Consider the following 17,728-nt stretch of genomic DNA (forward strand, 5'->3'; position numbering starts at 1 on the left):
TTCCTGTCCCGTGAGGAGTAATTAATTCAAAAGAGGCTTTCTTTATTCGGGTCAAGATATTTTTAAAATAGGTGAGCTGTTTTTGGTGATGATTTGAGACTAAGAAGAAAAAAGAAAAACCTTTGTAATGGAAGATGAGTTAAATCAAAAAATGAAAACAATTATAGTAAAGGTGGACTTACAGCATTATTTGGCCCAATGAATTTGCAGTTACTCATTGAATCCTCGGGCTTTTTTTTCCTCCTAATAGTTGAAGTAAAGCTGTTTTGTTCTCTCCAGTTTATGTGCCTTTTTTTCCAATCTGTTTTTTTGCTTGTTTATTTTGCATTCCAAGTATTCCATTCTGCCTCACCCCTCTTTTCCCTTATCTTAATTCTCCCTGTCCCCTTGCACACCTGTAGTGTACCTTTATCTTTGTTTTTTGCATCTCTTTTACCAGGCCCAGGCTGGCCTCAGGGCTTGTCAATTTTATGATTCATGGGTATATTTCTCCTAGCCTCCTACAAAGAAGGTCTTGGAGTAATTTAAAAACAGGTATTTCCATTGGCAAACTGGGTTGAAAAAAGTCCCTTATTGACTGGTCTCATCTCGGTATAATGTAATCTAATAATAAGACCTGTTCTCAGAGGAAATATTCAATAGATGTTGTGCCGTTAAAGGAAATCTCAGACAGTGCACATGCACACATTAAACACAACAGAAATGTCCAGTTACTTTCTATTTATCATGTCATTCAGAAATGAAGGATATGATACTACTTTCCCAACATTCAAGGAGGTCCCTCCCTATGCTAACATTCCACAAGTCTGTAAATCTAAGATTTGCATTCTCTTTAGACATGTCTTTGAAGAACAATTAAATGGCTACTCCTGTATAGAGTTCTCTGTAGTCTTCCAAGTGCTTCAATGCAAAAGAATAGGGCAGTTTAGGTATAGTCAGTGGATAAGAGCACCTTTATTCATGTGGCAATAAATGCTTTCATCAGCCTCCATTTCCCAAGTGCTTACATTGTGAAAAGCAGTGCACTTGCATTATTTCCTTCAACCATGCAACTGTATGCGTTGATGCTTTGGTTAGCTGCATGTTACTAGGGGTAATGGGGAATAAAGTCTGTATTTCTATTAGTTGCATGGCTATAGTACTAAGTCTTGAATTACAGTTCATGGAGACAAGCCCTGTAGTTTGTGCTCTGAACTTCACAGTATACTGCCAAGTATCTTCAGTCTTCCACCAAATTCCAAATAGAATCATTTTACCCTAGAAATAAGAGTATGCAAGGACGTGACGAGATAGAGCACTTACTGAATATGCACTATGCACCTGCCACTGTGCTCAGCATTTTATGTGTTGTCTTGTTTCATCTGTGCACAAAGCAAGAGTTTAGAAGCAAGGAAACAGAAGCTTGGAGAACTGAAGAATTATCTCTAAATCAACCTTAACATGCCCTGACCAGCCAATACACTTTAGTAAAGCCTTTACAAGAGCACATAGTCCCTAAACTAACAGTCAGCTGTTTTTATTGAAAAAAAAAAAATACCATTTTAACCCTGTCCAAGTGTACAGTTCTGTTGCCTTAAGCGTATTAGCACTGTTGCACAACTACTGCTGCCACCATCAACACTCCAGACATGTTCACCCTCCTCTAGCTGAAGTTGTGCAGCTGTAAACGACTCGGCATCCCACTCCCCAGTCCCAGCCTCTCACACCCTCATTCCTACTCTAGGTAGCTCACATGGAATCAAACAGATTTTTTTCCTTTGGTATTTGCCTTATTTAATTAGCATAATGTGTTCAAGGTTTAACATGTGTCAGTATTTCCTTCCTTTTTGATGCTGGGTAACATTCCATTGCATGTACCAGTATATACCGCATGCTGTCTTCCATTCTCTTCTTGATGTTCATCTGGGTTGAAAATCAAGAAAGAAAGGAAAGGGTGTGGGGATTGAGGGTGGGAGGGAGGGAAGTGTGGTTATCTCCTTAGAACTATATCTGAGGGTGGGAGAGAGGGAAGTGTGGTTATCTCCTTAGAACTGTATCTATGAAATCTCTTCACTTTTTAGGGTTCAATTAAAAAAAAGAAAGACAATCAGGTCTGGCACAGAACAATTGTATGAGTCACTTTCCCAGGAGAAGACTTTGTCCGCACTGTGAGGGCTGTGAGAGCCAGGTAGGTGACAATGTGTGCTCCTATCTTGGCTCCTGCCTCAACATCTAGAACACCAATTAGCACTGTGGGAGTGAACACTGTAGAGACATGTTCTCATTATCTTAATTAACAATATAATTTGAATTAGGACTAGCCCTTGCACTCAACAAACACTGCAACAGTTTTAAAAAATATTTCATTATGAATATTTCTCACAAAATATGGAATATAATCAAAGCAGTGGCTTAAGTTAACAATATAGGTTTCTTTATGGAGCTCGTAAGCAGAAATATCTTAACTGTGAAGTATTTATTTACCCATTTACATAACTTACCAAAATTTTAATGTGTAAAAGCAGAGCTTCCAACATAAACATATGTTTATTGTATTACAGCTAAAAGTTGCCAAAATTTAGTTGCTATACTTTATAAATTGACTTTACATTTAAAATTATACCATTAATTCAAATGGAGCTCCTTTTGCAAACTTGCTTCCTTTGTAACTATAATTATCACCATGATTTACATATTTTACCTGGAAAAATCTTGATCTGTCTAACATATTTGCGCTATAAATCTTTAAAGAGAATAAGTCATAAAGTTAAAAAGAAAAACATATTTAGAGGCTAAATAATTAAATTTTGGGGCAGCTGGACAATAGGACAAAACCATCCCTGAGCCAGGTATTGCTATTGGATCTGGTACATATGAGACATTCTTCAGCTATTCTATTTCTCCACCAAATTCTATTAATCATTTAAGTCTGCATTTATCACATCTTATTATTATTATTTTTTTTTTTTTGGACAGGCAGAGTGGACAGTGAGAGAGAGAGACAGAAAGAAAGGTCTTCCTTTACCCTCCAATGGTTCACCCTCCAATGGCCGCTGCGCCCGGCATGCTGTGGCTGGCGCACCGCACTGATCCGAAGCCAGGAGCCAGGTGCTTCTCCTGGTCTCCCATGGGGTGCAGGGCCCAAAGACTTGGGCCATCCTCCACTTCACTCCCGGGCCACAGCAGAGAGCTGGCCTGGAAGAGGGGCAACCGGGACAGACTCCGGCGCCCCGACCAGGACTAGAACCCGGTGTGCCGGCGCCGCAGGCGGAGGATTAGCCTATTGAGCCGCGTTGCCAGCCACATCTTATTTTAATAACAAGTTATCTATTACATATCCATGGTTCTATCCCTATAACCTCTTCATAGGAGTTCCCTTTAATTTTTTATCTTAATTTTTATTTATTTTTTTAAAAGATTTTATTTGTTTATTTGAAAGTCAGAGTTACAGAGAAGCAGAGGCAGAGGGAGAGAGGGGTCTTCCATCTGCTGGTTCACTCCCCAGATGGCCGCAATGGTTGGAACTGTGCTGATCCAAAGCCAGGAGCCAGAAGCTTCTCCTAGGTCTCCTACACGGGTGCAGGGGCCCAAGGACTTGGGCCGTCTTCCACTGCTTTCCCAGACCATAGCAGAGAGCTGGATCAGAAGAGGGGCTGCCAGGACTCAAACCGGAACCCATATGGGATGCCAGCACTAAGGCAGCAGCTTTACCTGCTATGCCATGACGCCAGCACCTATCTTAATTTTTAAATTGTTGCACATGTTGAACAAAATCAAGAAATTTTGGTATGCAGGAAAGGACATGAGCTTTTGGACTGGAGAAATTACTGTTTTAAATACAACTTTAATTCCTATCAGCTTATAAGTGGAATTGTTGTGAATCAAGATGACACATGCACTGTGCCCATGACACAGGGAGTTCAAGAACATAGTAGGCATTCAATAGATGCTTCTCTTTACTTCCTTAATGATGTTGTATAATTGTATGGTAGATTCCCTTCAACAGTTACTTTTATTAAAATCTAAGATATTTAAGAGCCTACAAACAACCCTTTCCCCTACAAATTCAGTTCTTTGCAGGGAAGTTCCTAAAATTTTCTACATTGATTTATAACCTTTGAGAGGAAAAAAAAATCTTAATTCTCCATGGTTTCTGATCACTTAGGCTTCTCTGGACTGGGGTAACACAGCATGCCACATGTTTTCCTAACAAATTGCATTCGGACACTTTCCGACACTTTCATTATTTTAACTCAGGTAATAATTAGTCACTGTCAGAGGAAGGACTTAGGTTGTGCAAATCAGAATAAATTTACCTTGCTGTAGCAGCAGTCACAAATGAAGCAATAAATTAGAAATAGCAAATTGTTACGGACTTAAGAGATCACAAATCAAAATCGCTCTCTGAAATCCAGGAAAAGGTAGAGAACCGCCAAGATTTCTTTGAGAGCTTAATTTTTCCAGATAAACTTTTGAGTTGGATCAGATTGTGACAACTCCCAGAGAGGTTCTGGACGCTGATCACACAGACAACATTGTGGACTCCATCCTTGCAACATAAACTATTTCATAGAGCTTTTTACTAAGAAGAGGAATAGTTGGAAACTCCTAAATCTTTAAATGGGCACGCGCATATGCACACACACACAGAGAAATTGTTGGAAGAGAAGCCTATGTTTTTGTGTTTTTTTAATTTTTTTAAAATTTTTTTGACAGGCAGAGTGGACAGTGAGAGAGAGAGACAGAGAGAAAGGTCTTCCTTTGCCGTTGGTTCACCCTCCAATGGCCGCTGCTGCCGGCACACTGCGGCTGGCGCACTGCGCTGATCCAAAGGCAGGAGCCAGGTACTTATCCTGGTCTCCCATGGGGTGCAGGGCCCAAGCACTTGGGCCATCCTCCACTGCACTCCCTGGCCACAGCAGAGAGCTGGCCTGGAAGAGGGGCAACCAAGACAGAATCTGGCGCCCTGACTGGGACTAGAACCCGATGTGCTGGCTCAGCAAGGCAGAGGATTAGCCTAGTGAGCCGTGGCGCCGGCTGCCTATGTTTTAATTGAAGTCTTTCTAGAAAAGACTAATGGCTTCGGTCCTGCAAGAGGAGCCATATGTGTCTGTGGTGTGAAGTTACACCCAGGAACCCTGGACAGAGTTCCACCGATGATAGATATAGGACTATCTCTTTTGAACCTACTTAAGCACTGATCAGGTGAGAGGCAGAGTGTGGTGGTCATTTATATGTGTTACATCCTAAGAACCACACAGAAATACTGAAACAAGACATTAAATGTGAAAAAATTCTGATCCATAACCCTCGGCAAAGCAGAAGCCTGGAACACTCAGGAAGGTTCTGGGCCAGGGTTGACATTTGTGAAGGTCATTTTCCTCTACTCACAAAAGGAAGGAAGCTAATTGTTCTATTTGGATGAACTTAGGCCTCAAAGAATATAAATAAATCTAATGGATATATTTCTGGCTAAAAATGGCCACTTGCGTAATTCTTCTACCTGCCTACCGCCCACCAATGTTATTCAAAAGACAAAGTTTTTTTAATTAAGGGAAAACCTGCATCTCCATGGAGACAGAGGCAGACACAACAGAAAATTTGACGCATTCTTCGGTAGCAACACGGTGTGAGGACAGATGGAAGCGAGGCACTGGAGCCAGCTTGGGATCCTCCTAGCTGTGCGAGTAACAACCCACAGGCAGAGAAGCTCTCGCAGATACATCACTGCTATCAGTTTTGGTAAGAGATCTGCCAAGAGCATGCCAAAAAGCCTCATCTCCCCCAGCCAGGGACCCAGCTCAGCCATGCTGCTGTTGAGAGAGGGCCTGGACGTCACTCTGTGGCTCCCAAGCACAGCTGGGAGACTCTGCAGCTGGTGGTCTGATGGGGTACATGGCTCCTCCTGCAGGACCAGGGAGAACATCATGACAGCCAGCACTGTGCATAGCTGCTGTAGAGGGTAGCTTATGAGAAAAGTAGAGATGAGTTTCTGTTTCCTAGATATCATTGTTCCTATCATAGTCCAGCTTCTGGTTGCCTTCAGAACAAGAGAAATGCATTTCTCAGTTACGGAGGCTGAACATTCCCACATGAAGGCACTGACAAATCCAGTGTCTGATGAGGCCCTTCATTCTGGTTCACAGATGAAACGTTCAGATGGTGCCCTCACAAGGACCATATTTTATAAGGACACTAACTCCATTCATGAGGGCTGCATCCTCCTGACTAATCACCAAGGCGCCCTCCCCCATATTACCTTCACCTTGTTGGTTAGGATTTCAGTATGTAAATCTAGGGAAACAGTAGGGAAACAGAACTGTTGAGATGCTATTATTGCCAGTGAAGAGATCCCGGAATGTCCTAGAGTTGATTCTCACATGTTTCCTGCAGACTTCTGGATCAGCGAGCAGATAATGCAAGGCAGCATTAACCTGCATGGTCTGGGACCTGATAGCATAACTCTAGTTGAGCTAAAGGAGAACTCACACATCAAATCGCTGGGCAGCACGTGGCTGGTGTGGGCTTCTCATTTTAGCGTCATAAATATAAAGTATATTTAAAAAATAACAATAAAATGTGATTGTATAATTTGGTAACCTATAGGAAAAGCGACAAAATGCTCAGGGTACTGTTACATGAAAACAAGCTAATTTTGTCCCTATAACTAAAACTAATTTTATATAGAATCTATTTATGTTTACAAAATAACACAAGAGATCAGAACCAGTGTGTGGGCATTTGACACAGCAGTTGGACTGCTCCTGGGGAGGACCACATCTCAGATCAGAGAGCTTGGTTTGAGTCCTGGCTACTCTGCTTCAAATCCAGCTCTGCTCATGCACACTCTGGAAGGCAGCAGGTGATGGCTCAAAGAACTGAGTTACTGCCACCAGGTGCTTGAGTCCCTGCTAATGTGCACCCTGGGAGACTGCATGCGGTATTCAAATAGTTGAATCCTGCCATCCATGTGGGAGACATGGATGAAATTTAAATCTCCAAACTTTGGTGTGGCTCAATCCTGGTTATTAGTGGGCATTTGGGGAGTTACATCTCTGCTTCTCTGTCTCTGTCTCTCTGTCATGCTCTCTTTCTCTTTCTTTCTCTCTCTCTCTCTCCCCCCCAGGCATGATTATTAGTGGGCATTTGGGGAGTGAACCAGCAGATAGAAACTCTCCCTTTGTTTGTTTGCTTCTCTCTCACAAATCAAAACATTGTTTTCTAACATAAAAGCAATATATTTTGGCCTCTGTTTGTCTTATTTATTCATGTCATTTCTCACAAGAATTTAAGCTCCATGAGAGTAAGGTCTATATTCTCTTACTGTTTTGTTCTGCCTATTTTATATTTTTTTTTAAACTTTTATTTAATGCATATAAATTTCCAAAGTACGACTTATGGATTACAATGGCTTTCCCCCCATACCGTCCCTCCCACCCACAACCCTCCCCTTTCCCACTCCCTCTCCCCTTCCATTCACATCAAGATTCATTTTCGATTATCTTAATATACAGAAGATCAGCTTAGTATACATTAAGTAAGGATTTCAACAGTTTGCTCCCACACAGAAACATAAAGTGAAAAATAATAGATGATTTTTTAAATGATGATGAAATCAGAGCAGACCTATTGTCATGTTTAATCCCAGTGAGAGTCAAGTTGGGAATTGATAATTTCTTTCTTTTTTTTTTTTTTTTTTTTTTTTTTACAGAGGATCAGTTTAGTATGCATTAAGTAAGGATTTCAACAGTTTGCACCCCCATAGAAACACAAAGTGAAATATATTGTTTGAGTACTCGTTATAGCATTAAATCTCAATGTACAGCACATTAAGGATAGAGATCCTACATGAGGAGTAAGTGCACAGTGACTCCTGTTGTTGACTTTACCAATTGACACTCCTGTCTATGGCATCAGTAATCTCCCTATGCTCCAGTCATGAGTTTCCAAGGCTATGGAAGCCCTCTGAGTTCTCCGATTCTTATCTTGTTTAGACAAGGTCATAGTCAAAGTGGAGGTTCTCTCCTCCCTTCAGAGAAAGGTACCTCCTTCTTCGATGGCCTGTTCTTTCCACTGGGATCTCACTCGCAGAGATCTTTTGCAGAGTGTCTTGGCTTTCCATGCCTGAAATACTCTCATGAGCTTTTCAGCCAGCTCCGAATGCCTTTAGGGCTGATTCTGAGGCCAGAGTGCTATTTAGGACATCTGCCATTCTATGAGTCTGCTGAGTATCTCACTTCCCATGTTGGATCACTCTCCCCTTTATTTACTCCATCAGTTAGCGTTAGCAGGTACTAGACTTGTCTATGTGCTCCCTTTGACTCCCAGTCCCTTCACCATGACCAACTGTGAACTGAAACTGATCACCTGGAACAGTGTGATGGCATTGGTACATGCCACCTCGATGGGATTGAATTGGAATCCCCTGGTATGCTTCCAACTCCACCACTTGGGGCAAGTCAGCCTGAGCATGTCCCAATTTTATATTTTAATATTTTATATTTTAATTCTCCTAAGCCATCATCTAAGTGGACATAATGCCTAGGCATTCCGGAATGTGAGAGATTTCCTGAATATCTGGTAATGTGCTACCTGCAGAAACACAAGCTTCTTAGGAATGTCACTGAAGTCCTCAGTGTAATGGGAAAACAACACCAAGTTGAGCAGAAGGAAATAGTCAGTTGGGGACAGATGACGAGTTACTCCACAAGTCGGCACTATTGGGCGGTCCGCACCAGATGTTATTGTGATTGGCTGGGGTTTTCATAGAAAACTTCCCTGAGGACGTGGGATTGGAGATAGGACTTGGAGTTAGTATGGTTTTGCTGACAGATATATGAAGGATCTTTTAAGTGGGAACTTATGGACGTAGAGGATTTGCAGAGAAAAAATTCATTCCTAGCCATGCTTGTAATACAAGCTACAAATATTAGAAAAGGAAGGATGAGTTCAAGGGCAAGAAGTAGATAAGACTGTAAGCCACACTCTAGTGAACAAGGAGCACCCAGGAGCCTTCAGCAGAGATGCAGGGCTCTCTGCCATGCTCAATGGCTTTCTCTGAAGAAGCAGCAGTCACTCGGCCTCCCTCCTCCTGCTAGGTCAGCCCAGTTGATTCAGAATCCTCTGGATGCGCTGCACCCTAGAGGTTTCCATCTGTGGGTGGTACCTTTTGACCTTTTATGTTAATTGACTAAATTACACTGATCTACTTAGCTCACGACCATGGTGATGATGGTGGTTCCTGAATACATAACTGTTGTTTGTGGATTTTTTCCACTTATATAATTTATTGATATATTTCTTTAACTTCCAAACCTTCTTCGCCCATTCATCTGAGTTTAGGCTACCCTGATTCCCCTGACACATTTGCTACCACAACTGCCAGCTCACAGGATCCACCCATCCCATCATTCCTATACCTCATAGCTGGATTATTTTTTCCATAAGGAATATTCTAAGGTACCATAGTTGAATTTTTCCTAAGGATTTATTTATTTATTTGAAAGAGTTACACGGAGAGAGAAGGAGAGGCAGAGAGAGACTGGTCTTCCATCCATTGGTTCACTCCCCAGTTGGCCACAATGGCTGGAGCTGTGCCAATCTGAAGTCAGGAGCCAGGAGCTTCTTCCAGGTCTCCCATGTGGGTACAGGGGCCCAAGGATTTGGGCCATCTTCTGTTTCCCCAGGCCATAGCAGAGAGCTGGATCAGAAGTGGAGCAGCCGGGACTTGAACCAGCATACATATGGGATGCCAGCCCTGCAGGTGGTGACTTTACCTGCTATGCCACAGCGCCAGCCCCACCATAGATGAATTTTAAAACTGGCAGAGACTTTAGACATCTACTGCAATATTTTCTAAATGCTTTTCCTTGGAATACTGGTTGCTATAAATATTCTACAGGGGAAAAAGTTAAAAAAAAAAACTGTTTCCCATTGGGTTTGGAGTAGTCCTACCCTAAGGCTTCCATTTGACTCAGGCTGTATATTAGCACCCTAGGACCCTGTGGGAAAAGTCAGCCTCACCCGAAGATCAAGATGACTCCAAACGTGAGGATTCTCATGCTGCAGAGGTTCTTTGGAAAACGTTGCTACAGTGGGGCAGATGATCTCAGACCACAAGGTCTTGAGAAACTCAGTGCTGCTTGTTCTGAGCAGCACTGTTGCAGATAATTGTTGGGCCTTTTTTTTTTTTAAGGATTTTCCCTGGTTCCTAGAATTGTATTGAACAGCTTTTCATTCGAACGGATTGGCTTAATCACTTAACATTATTTATTCCACAATTACCCTCCTTTGCTGGTGGATTCTCATTTCCTATAAGGAGAAAGCCTTACTTCTTTTGTACACTGCTCTTCCTAGTACTTAGCATACCTGTGACTTATGGTAGGTGCTCTGTGGTGTTGAATGGCTATCTAACTGAAAGAATTATAAGGAAGTTTGTGGGTAGTGTGTATGTTATATCCAGCTAACCCTTCAACTTTTCATAATTATAGAGTAACATTCCTCATTCCACTGGGATGGATTGGTTTTGGGGATGGGATGATATCATATTGTAGGTGTTATATCATCATTCAGAACACTTGGAATGGAGAAGATGTAAACTAGTTGTCTTCCACTTGGCATGGATGACATAAGGATTTACTGTTATTTATAAGTATTTATGGAATAAGGACCACTGGACTCTCAGCTCCATCCTAAGATAGTGAATTGAGATGATGTTGAAGGGCAGGTATAATTTGTACTGAGTGGGTTTTCACTCTCCTGTTGAATTTCTTGTTGGATGCCCTCCAAGACTTTACAAAGATTTCCAAACCTTCCTATAGTTTTTCCTCCACTACCCCAAACCCCACATACATACTGCTCTGGTGGTCCTCTTCATCCCAATCCTTTCAGCTGAGACACTGATGGTATGTGTGTGTAGCAGAAAGATCCCAGGACCAGGAGTCAGAGAATTCCCATATAATTTCCAGTATTTTCCATTTAAAACTTTGGGAGATCTGAGCTTTGCTTCTTCTTGCTAACATGTCCCCCATGATGCTGTCTTATCCACAACAGAAAATTCTTTTTCTTAAAATATTTTTACTTAATTTATTTGAGAGGCAGAGTTACAGACAGAGAGGAAAACAGAGAGAAAGGTCTTCCATCTGCTGGTTCACTCCCCAAATGGCCGCAATGGCCAGCTGGGACAATCTGAAGTCAGGAGCCAGGAGCTTCTTCTGGATCGTCTATGCAGATGCAGGGGCCCAAGCATTTGGGCGTCTTCTACTGGTTTCCAGGCCATTAGCAGAGAGCTGGATTGGAAGACAAGCAGCTGGGACATGAACTGGTACCCATATGGGAGGCCTAGCCCACTACACCACATAACAGGAAATTCTTGAGGAGAGCACATAAAAATGTGTGTGTGAAGGTCCTGCATTCATGAGAAAGCCTGTGCACATCAGAATTTCCCAAAGTTATCCCTGAAAACCTTGACCATGGGAGAAGCTCTGTGAAAAGTGGCTACGGTCCAATGTGCTTGAGAAACAATTCTCTGTCTCTCTGTCTCTCTCTCTCTCTCTCTCTCTCTCTCTTTCTCACCACTTTGGATGCCCATAGATGCACAACAGGTGTTAGAGCTTTGACAGTGTTGAGGCAAACAAACCTGCTTCATGCAGAGACTTCCTCAGGTCATTTCTTCATAAAAACACTCAAGATTTGTTTGGTTGATGTAACAAATATTAACATCTGACACACTAGGATTCTACAGAACATACTTTGAGAAATGCCCCCTAACCGATCCAAAAAGATCTTTGATATGAGCTGCACCTCCCATAAAACTGTTCTTGTTTGTTTTAAGGAAAATTTACTTCAATTTGAGGGAAATGCAATGGAATTATCAGGCATGTTGGCAAAGTAAAGACTTAGAAAAAGGGAACATCTGTCACACTGGAGAGGATGTGCAGTTGATGCCTTGTTATCTGAAGGGACAGTCCTGGTGAACTCAACACCTCTCTGGGGGCTCTCTTCCATGACCTCCATGCAGCTCCTGTTCTCTTTCTCTCCTACACACTATTTCAGCACATTCTACTGGTGTCTGTGTCACATGTGTTGTCCTTGGCTGTGGCAGAACCTCCTAAAGAATTCCACTCTGTCACCTTTGTCCCTTGTTTGCTTAAGAATCCTCAGTAACTCATTTTTTTTTTTGTTTTGTTTTGTTCTATGGGATGAATCCTAAGCTCCTTAGTAAAGAACTCAGTACTTTTTGTGATCTGACACTAATCATTTTTCCAGCTTCACCCTCTTCTGATCGTGCCTATATTGCAACTACTCTGATCATGGCTGCTCCTTTAGGGTGACACACCACTTCACAGCACCAGGCCCTTGCACATGCCACACCTTCTGCCAAAATGTAATCCACCACATTTCTCTTCTCAGGGTAAACTCCAAAACAAATATTCACTCATCTGTGGCTGTTCCAAGTGGGTAGGCTGTTTCTTCCCTGAGGTTACTATCATTACAAAAGTGAATATGGTGATGTTGCATATCAGCACCTGGCACGAAGAAGCAATCACTTTAAAGATAGTCTCAGTCTCCTAAGATTGTCATCTCAAAACAGCATAGACTGAGTAGCTTAAACAAGCAACTGAAATTATTGTCTCACGGGTCTGGAAGCTAAAAGTCCAATTCCAGGGAGCTAACATGTCAAGATCATGGTGAGTGCTCTCTTCTCCTGAAGAAAGATGACTTCTTACTGTTTCCTTGCATAGAGTGGAGATAAGAAGAGTGATCTGGTATCTCTTGCTGGACCACTCATCCCCTCACCTTGTATCCAACCTCACAAACTCATCTCATGCCAATCACCTTTTATTATGGTATGAATGGATGACTCCTCCAACACTCATGCTATAAATTTCTTTGCCATCATAAAGGATCTTTAAAAGGTGATTAGGGAGCTGGCATTGTGGCAAAGTGGGTGCAGCCACTTGCAAAACCAGCATCCCATATGGGCACCGGTTCCAGTCCTTATTGCTCCATGGACAATCCAGTTCCCTGCCAATGGGCCTGGGAAAGCAGTGGAAAATAACCCAAGTCCGTGGGCCCCTGTGTCCATGTGGGAGACCCAGAAGAAGCTGCTGGCCAAGCCCCAGCATTTATGGCCATTTGGGGAGTAAATTAGTAGATGAAAACCTCTCTGTTTCCTCCCTCTCTCTCTGTAACACTACCTTTCAAATAAATAAAATGAATATTTTTAAAAAACAGCTGATTATGTCCAGAGGGCAACATGATCATGAATGCATTGGGACATTATCATGGGAGTGGGTTGATGACTGTGGGAGTGGATTCAGGGTAAAATGATGTGTTTTGGCCTTCTTCTCTCCCTGTCTTGCATTCACACATCCTCTTGTGATACAAGCTGCCATGGTAAGACACAGCAAGCAGACTCCTGCATGCTCTTGTGCTTCCCAAACTAAAGAATGGTAAGGAATATACCTCTGTTCCTTATAACTTTCTCAGTATCTGTTATTTGGTCACTGCAGCAGAGAATATACTAAAATCTTTCCAAAGGCTCCATTATGTTGGAGATTAGAGTTTCAACATACAAGTTAAGGGATCGGGGAAGCAAACATTCAGTCCATAGCAGAGTTAATCACGTTTGCTTTCCAAGTACAGAGCACAGAGTACAGGGGCAGGCACACTGTAGGCAATTAGTAAATATTTATGAATCAGTCTATGAACAAGCAGATGAGCCAACATAATACTCATGAAGAAGGTGAAGTGACAGAACTCACACAGAGGTAAAGATGTTTCCATTAGCCTAGTAATAGCAGGAGAGAATAATTAATTGTCAAAGAAACCCAACTGAGAGGTCTGGGGCAGAGGAAGATTTGAGTGCCAAGTGCTTAGAACATGAGCGGAAATGTGTTTATCCTAAACACGAAAGCAAATGACACAAAATGACTGTACTGGACTTCTTGGATTTATCATTTCAAAGTGGGTGACATATTAGTTTTGCCTTTTTATACTGTCATAATATCAATATATTTTTTTTGCTTCTTCTGGCTTAATAAAAAGGATGTTAAGTAGTTGTGGGTGATGCTGTGCCTGGTTGGGATATTTCCTGCCTATCCCATGCAGGACCTGAAGAGGGCGTAGCACACCTTGCCTCCCAGGAAAGACCCTGGTTGGGATCTCAGGCACACTGAGAATCACATATGGCCTGACTGCTGGCAGAAGGCAGGGACGCAAGGCACATTTTCCCCACTCCCACTTTCTGTTGAAGAGCCTTGTAATTGTCATCCAAGTAAACAGCTCCTGGGTGTGGCCCAGGCACATAAAGACCACCTCAAAGCCTACATAGGCCGCTTGAACTTCAAGCTGATTGGAGAAGCATAGAGGCACCAGTATCTGCTTTGTCCTATAGAATTAGTGTTGCTACCCTGAACTAGCTACTCCCCTTTGCCTGCCCTTTGAAAGCTTGTTCCTGGCTGTTAATAAACAGACATATTCATGAAACTTGTCTCTGGTACTTCTTGTCAAAGAATGCCATTGCCCCACCATCCCAAACAGTGTGGGTCTCACAGGACAAGCCCACAAGTAGTAGACACCAGTGTCTTCTCTTTTAAAGAAAAGTATTTATTTTATTTATTTGAAAGGCAGAATTACAGAGAGATGGAGAAGGAAATATGGGGAGAAAGATCTTCCACCTGTTTGCTCACTCCCCAAATACACCAGGCCCAAGTCAGGAACCAGTAGCTTCATCTGGGTCTTCCACATGGGTGCAGGGGCCCATGAACTTCGGTCATCCTTAGCTGCTTTCCCAGGTGCATTTTCAGGGAGCTGGACCAGAAGTGTAGCATCCGGGACCCAAACCTCGAACCAATGCCCACATGGGATGCTGGTGTTGCAGGCAGGAGCTTAACTTTTTATACCAAATCCCTGGCCCCTAGACCATTGTCTTCTAAGAAAGAAATTCTGCAGCATTCTAGTCTCAAGATCAAAATATGCTAAGTCCAGCTGATAGATTAACTTTGTTGAATTAGTTTCCTTGGCTTGAAAATTACAGAAGAGGGGCCGGTGCTGTGGCTCACTTGGTTAATCCTCTGCCTGAGGCCCAGCATCACATATGGGAGCTGGTTCTGGTCCTGGTTGCTCCTCTTCCAGTCCAGCTCTCTGCTGTGGCCCGGGGGGGGGGGCAGTGCAGGATGGCCCAAGTGCTTGAGCCCCTGAACCCATGTGGGAGACCAGGAGGAGGCACATGGCTCCTGGCTTCGGATTGGTGCAGTACTGGCTGTGGTGGCCATTTTGGGAGTGAGCCAGCAGAAGGAAGACCTTTCTCTCTGTCTCTCTCTCACTGTCTATATCTCTACCTGTCAAATAAATAAAATTACAGAAGAAATAGGACTAGAATTTCATTAAACACAATGGAAAACTTTATATCCCCTTAAGACAATGGGGGGAATGAGTCAATTCATACCCATCTGATATAAGTCAGTTGAGTGTCTAAAAGTGGAGCATTGTCTGAGGCATGAGACACTGGGCACAACACAGGGAATGAAGTTTATGCAGCAGAATGAGCTGCTTGTCTCTAGCCCCGAAGATGGCCTTTATCAATTAAAGAAGCTGACGTCCATTTTTTACCTCCTTGAATGGCAAAAGGAGCTGTTGATTGCCAGCTGCTCTGCTCAGGAAGCACCATGTTTGCAAACACAAATGCATATTTACACTCCGATGAATAATGAAGGTTATTTATTGCATGTGCTTGAATTAACGGTTGATGCTGAAGTGCTGTTCATAGAAACCACATCAGAAAGTGTGTTATGGCCTGACGTTTTCATTGCAGTTCAAGTGAAATAGTCCTTAGAAATTGTCTTGCTACCAAATTGCAATCATAAAGGCAGGGGGTTTGGACTGGGAAAATCACTTTATATTGTGAACTTCTGGATAATATATAACAAAATGAGTTTAATTGAATCATTCAGTTGGGTTTTTGCCCAGAAAAGTGGGAATTTAAATGCTGATGCAGCTTCAGCTTCCAATGACACCAATCAGCACTCCTTAGATTGGACGTAAATAATCCTATTTGCCAGTATGCAATATGATAGGGCCGTGTTTGTCTCTAAACTTGCTAGCAAAGGTAATTAAATAATTCCATCACATTGTAATACATATGTAAGAAAACCACTGGCCTCAAAGTAACATTGGATATGCATTTGCTTCTAACTACTAGAGGAAGGAACACTGAATTTTTAGCAACCTTTATATTACTTTGGAACAGTGGAAGATAGAACACACACACACGCGCACACACACACACACCCCTCAGAAGTTACCATAGCAACAGTAACATCTTCTGACCCTCATATGGATAAGTTTGCCTCAAACGCAGTCTTACTTGATTGGATGGTGTGGTTCTTCTTTTAATTTGGTTCAAATTCTTCAGTTTAAAGTTCATCTTGACTTAAATTCTGAACTTCTCAAGCCCTGTTTCCTGAGCCCCAATCTTATTACAACAGTCACAGGAAAACAAATCAGCTGCTGGGTCAGTTAGAACATTGTAATCGAGTCAACACATATGGAATTGAAATACATCTCCAAACAAGAAGGCTATTTTCGGTTAGTTTAATCAGAAAAGATTAGTTCTCAATATATTTAAAATGGGATATGTACACATTGATCAAACATGGAATCAATTTATGCACTAAAAATTCTGGTAGAGAGAAAGGAAGAAGTGGTTGATTAGTGCACTCCTCTCTGTGGAAACTCTCTTCCCTGGGATCACTCAGGGAACATAGCAGTCTCCTTAAAGCCCCTCTCTTGATTCTCTGTCTCTTCTCAGATTACTCTTTCTGTGTCTCCAGTATGCTCCTCCCCCTTTGCTCAGTGTTTGAGGGTTGGTGTTCCGGGCACCTTGCTCCCCTCACTGGATGTTCTTTTCTAAGTGAGGCCTTTCAATCCATGCCCTGCAGTCTACTCCCATCCAGTTCACCCAAGTCCATTTCTCCAGCCAAAGTCTGACACCAAAACCTCACACTGCTCCTGAGCTGGTCTGCTACACCTGGCTTCTCACCACCAACAACAGCAAAAATACTGAAACAGGAAAAAAAAATGCCTTTGTTTTCCTCCAGTTGGCTTCTGCAGCTCTGTGAATTGATCCTTATCTGTTTTGTACCTCAGCTTGGATTTTTGAGCTGTATGACACTTTGCTGTAACACCGTGCTTCTGTTTGTTTTATTTCACTAGCAAGACCTGTCCCTTGATGCTGCCATTCATGCATCCCTCATCGTATCTTCCTGTGGCCACTCTCAACACTGTTCAAGTTGTACTACGCTTAGGACTGCTCCATGGCCTCTTGTTGCTTGTACCAGGATGTTTCCTTCGTTTGACATCGGTTCTCCCTTTCACTTACCTCCCCACTATTCTTGCCCATGTGACCTCCTTTGTCCTTCCTGCTCCCACTCCCTAGGTCAGTGGTCATGACCCACACTGCTACCTGGGTGTTTGAGCTAGTAGGAGGCAACAGAGAATCACAGGGTATGTGATAAACTCAGTAGAATGTGTACAATCTGAAGCAGTTACATATCACTTCAAGTTCACAGTGCTAGAAAGCCAAAGCTCGTCTGCAGGCTAGATGTAGGCTATGAGAGGCCGTTGCAACTGCTTATGTCCTGGCCACTCTCCAAGACTTACATCCTGTGATTAAGCAGGCTCTCCGAAGGCTCAGAGCCTCTGTGTGTGCTGCTTCCTACACATTCCTTGCTGGGAGTCTACCAAG

This window comes from Oryctolagus cuniculus, chromosome 12, assembly GCF_051225735.1.
Source record: "Oryctolagus cuniculus isolate XC-2025 breed Fujian yellow rabbit chromosome 12, ASM5122573v1, whole genome shotgun sequence".
Lineage (NCBI taxonomy): Eukaryota > Metazoa > Chordata > Mammalia > Lagomorpha > Leporidae > Oryctolagus > Oryctolagus cuniculus.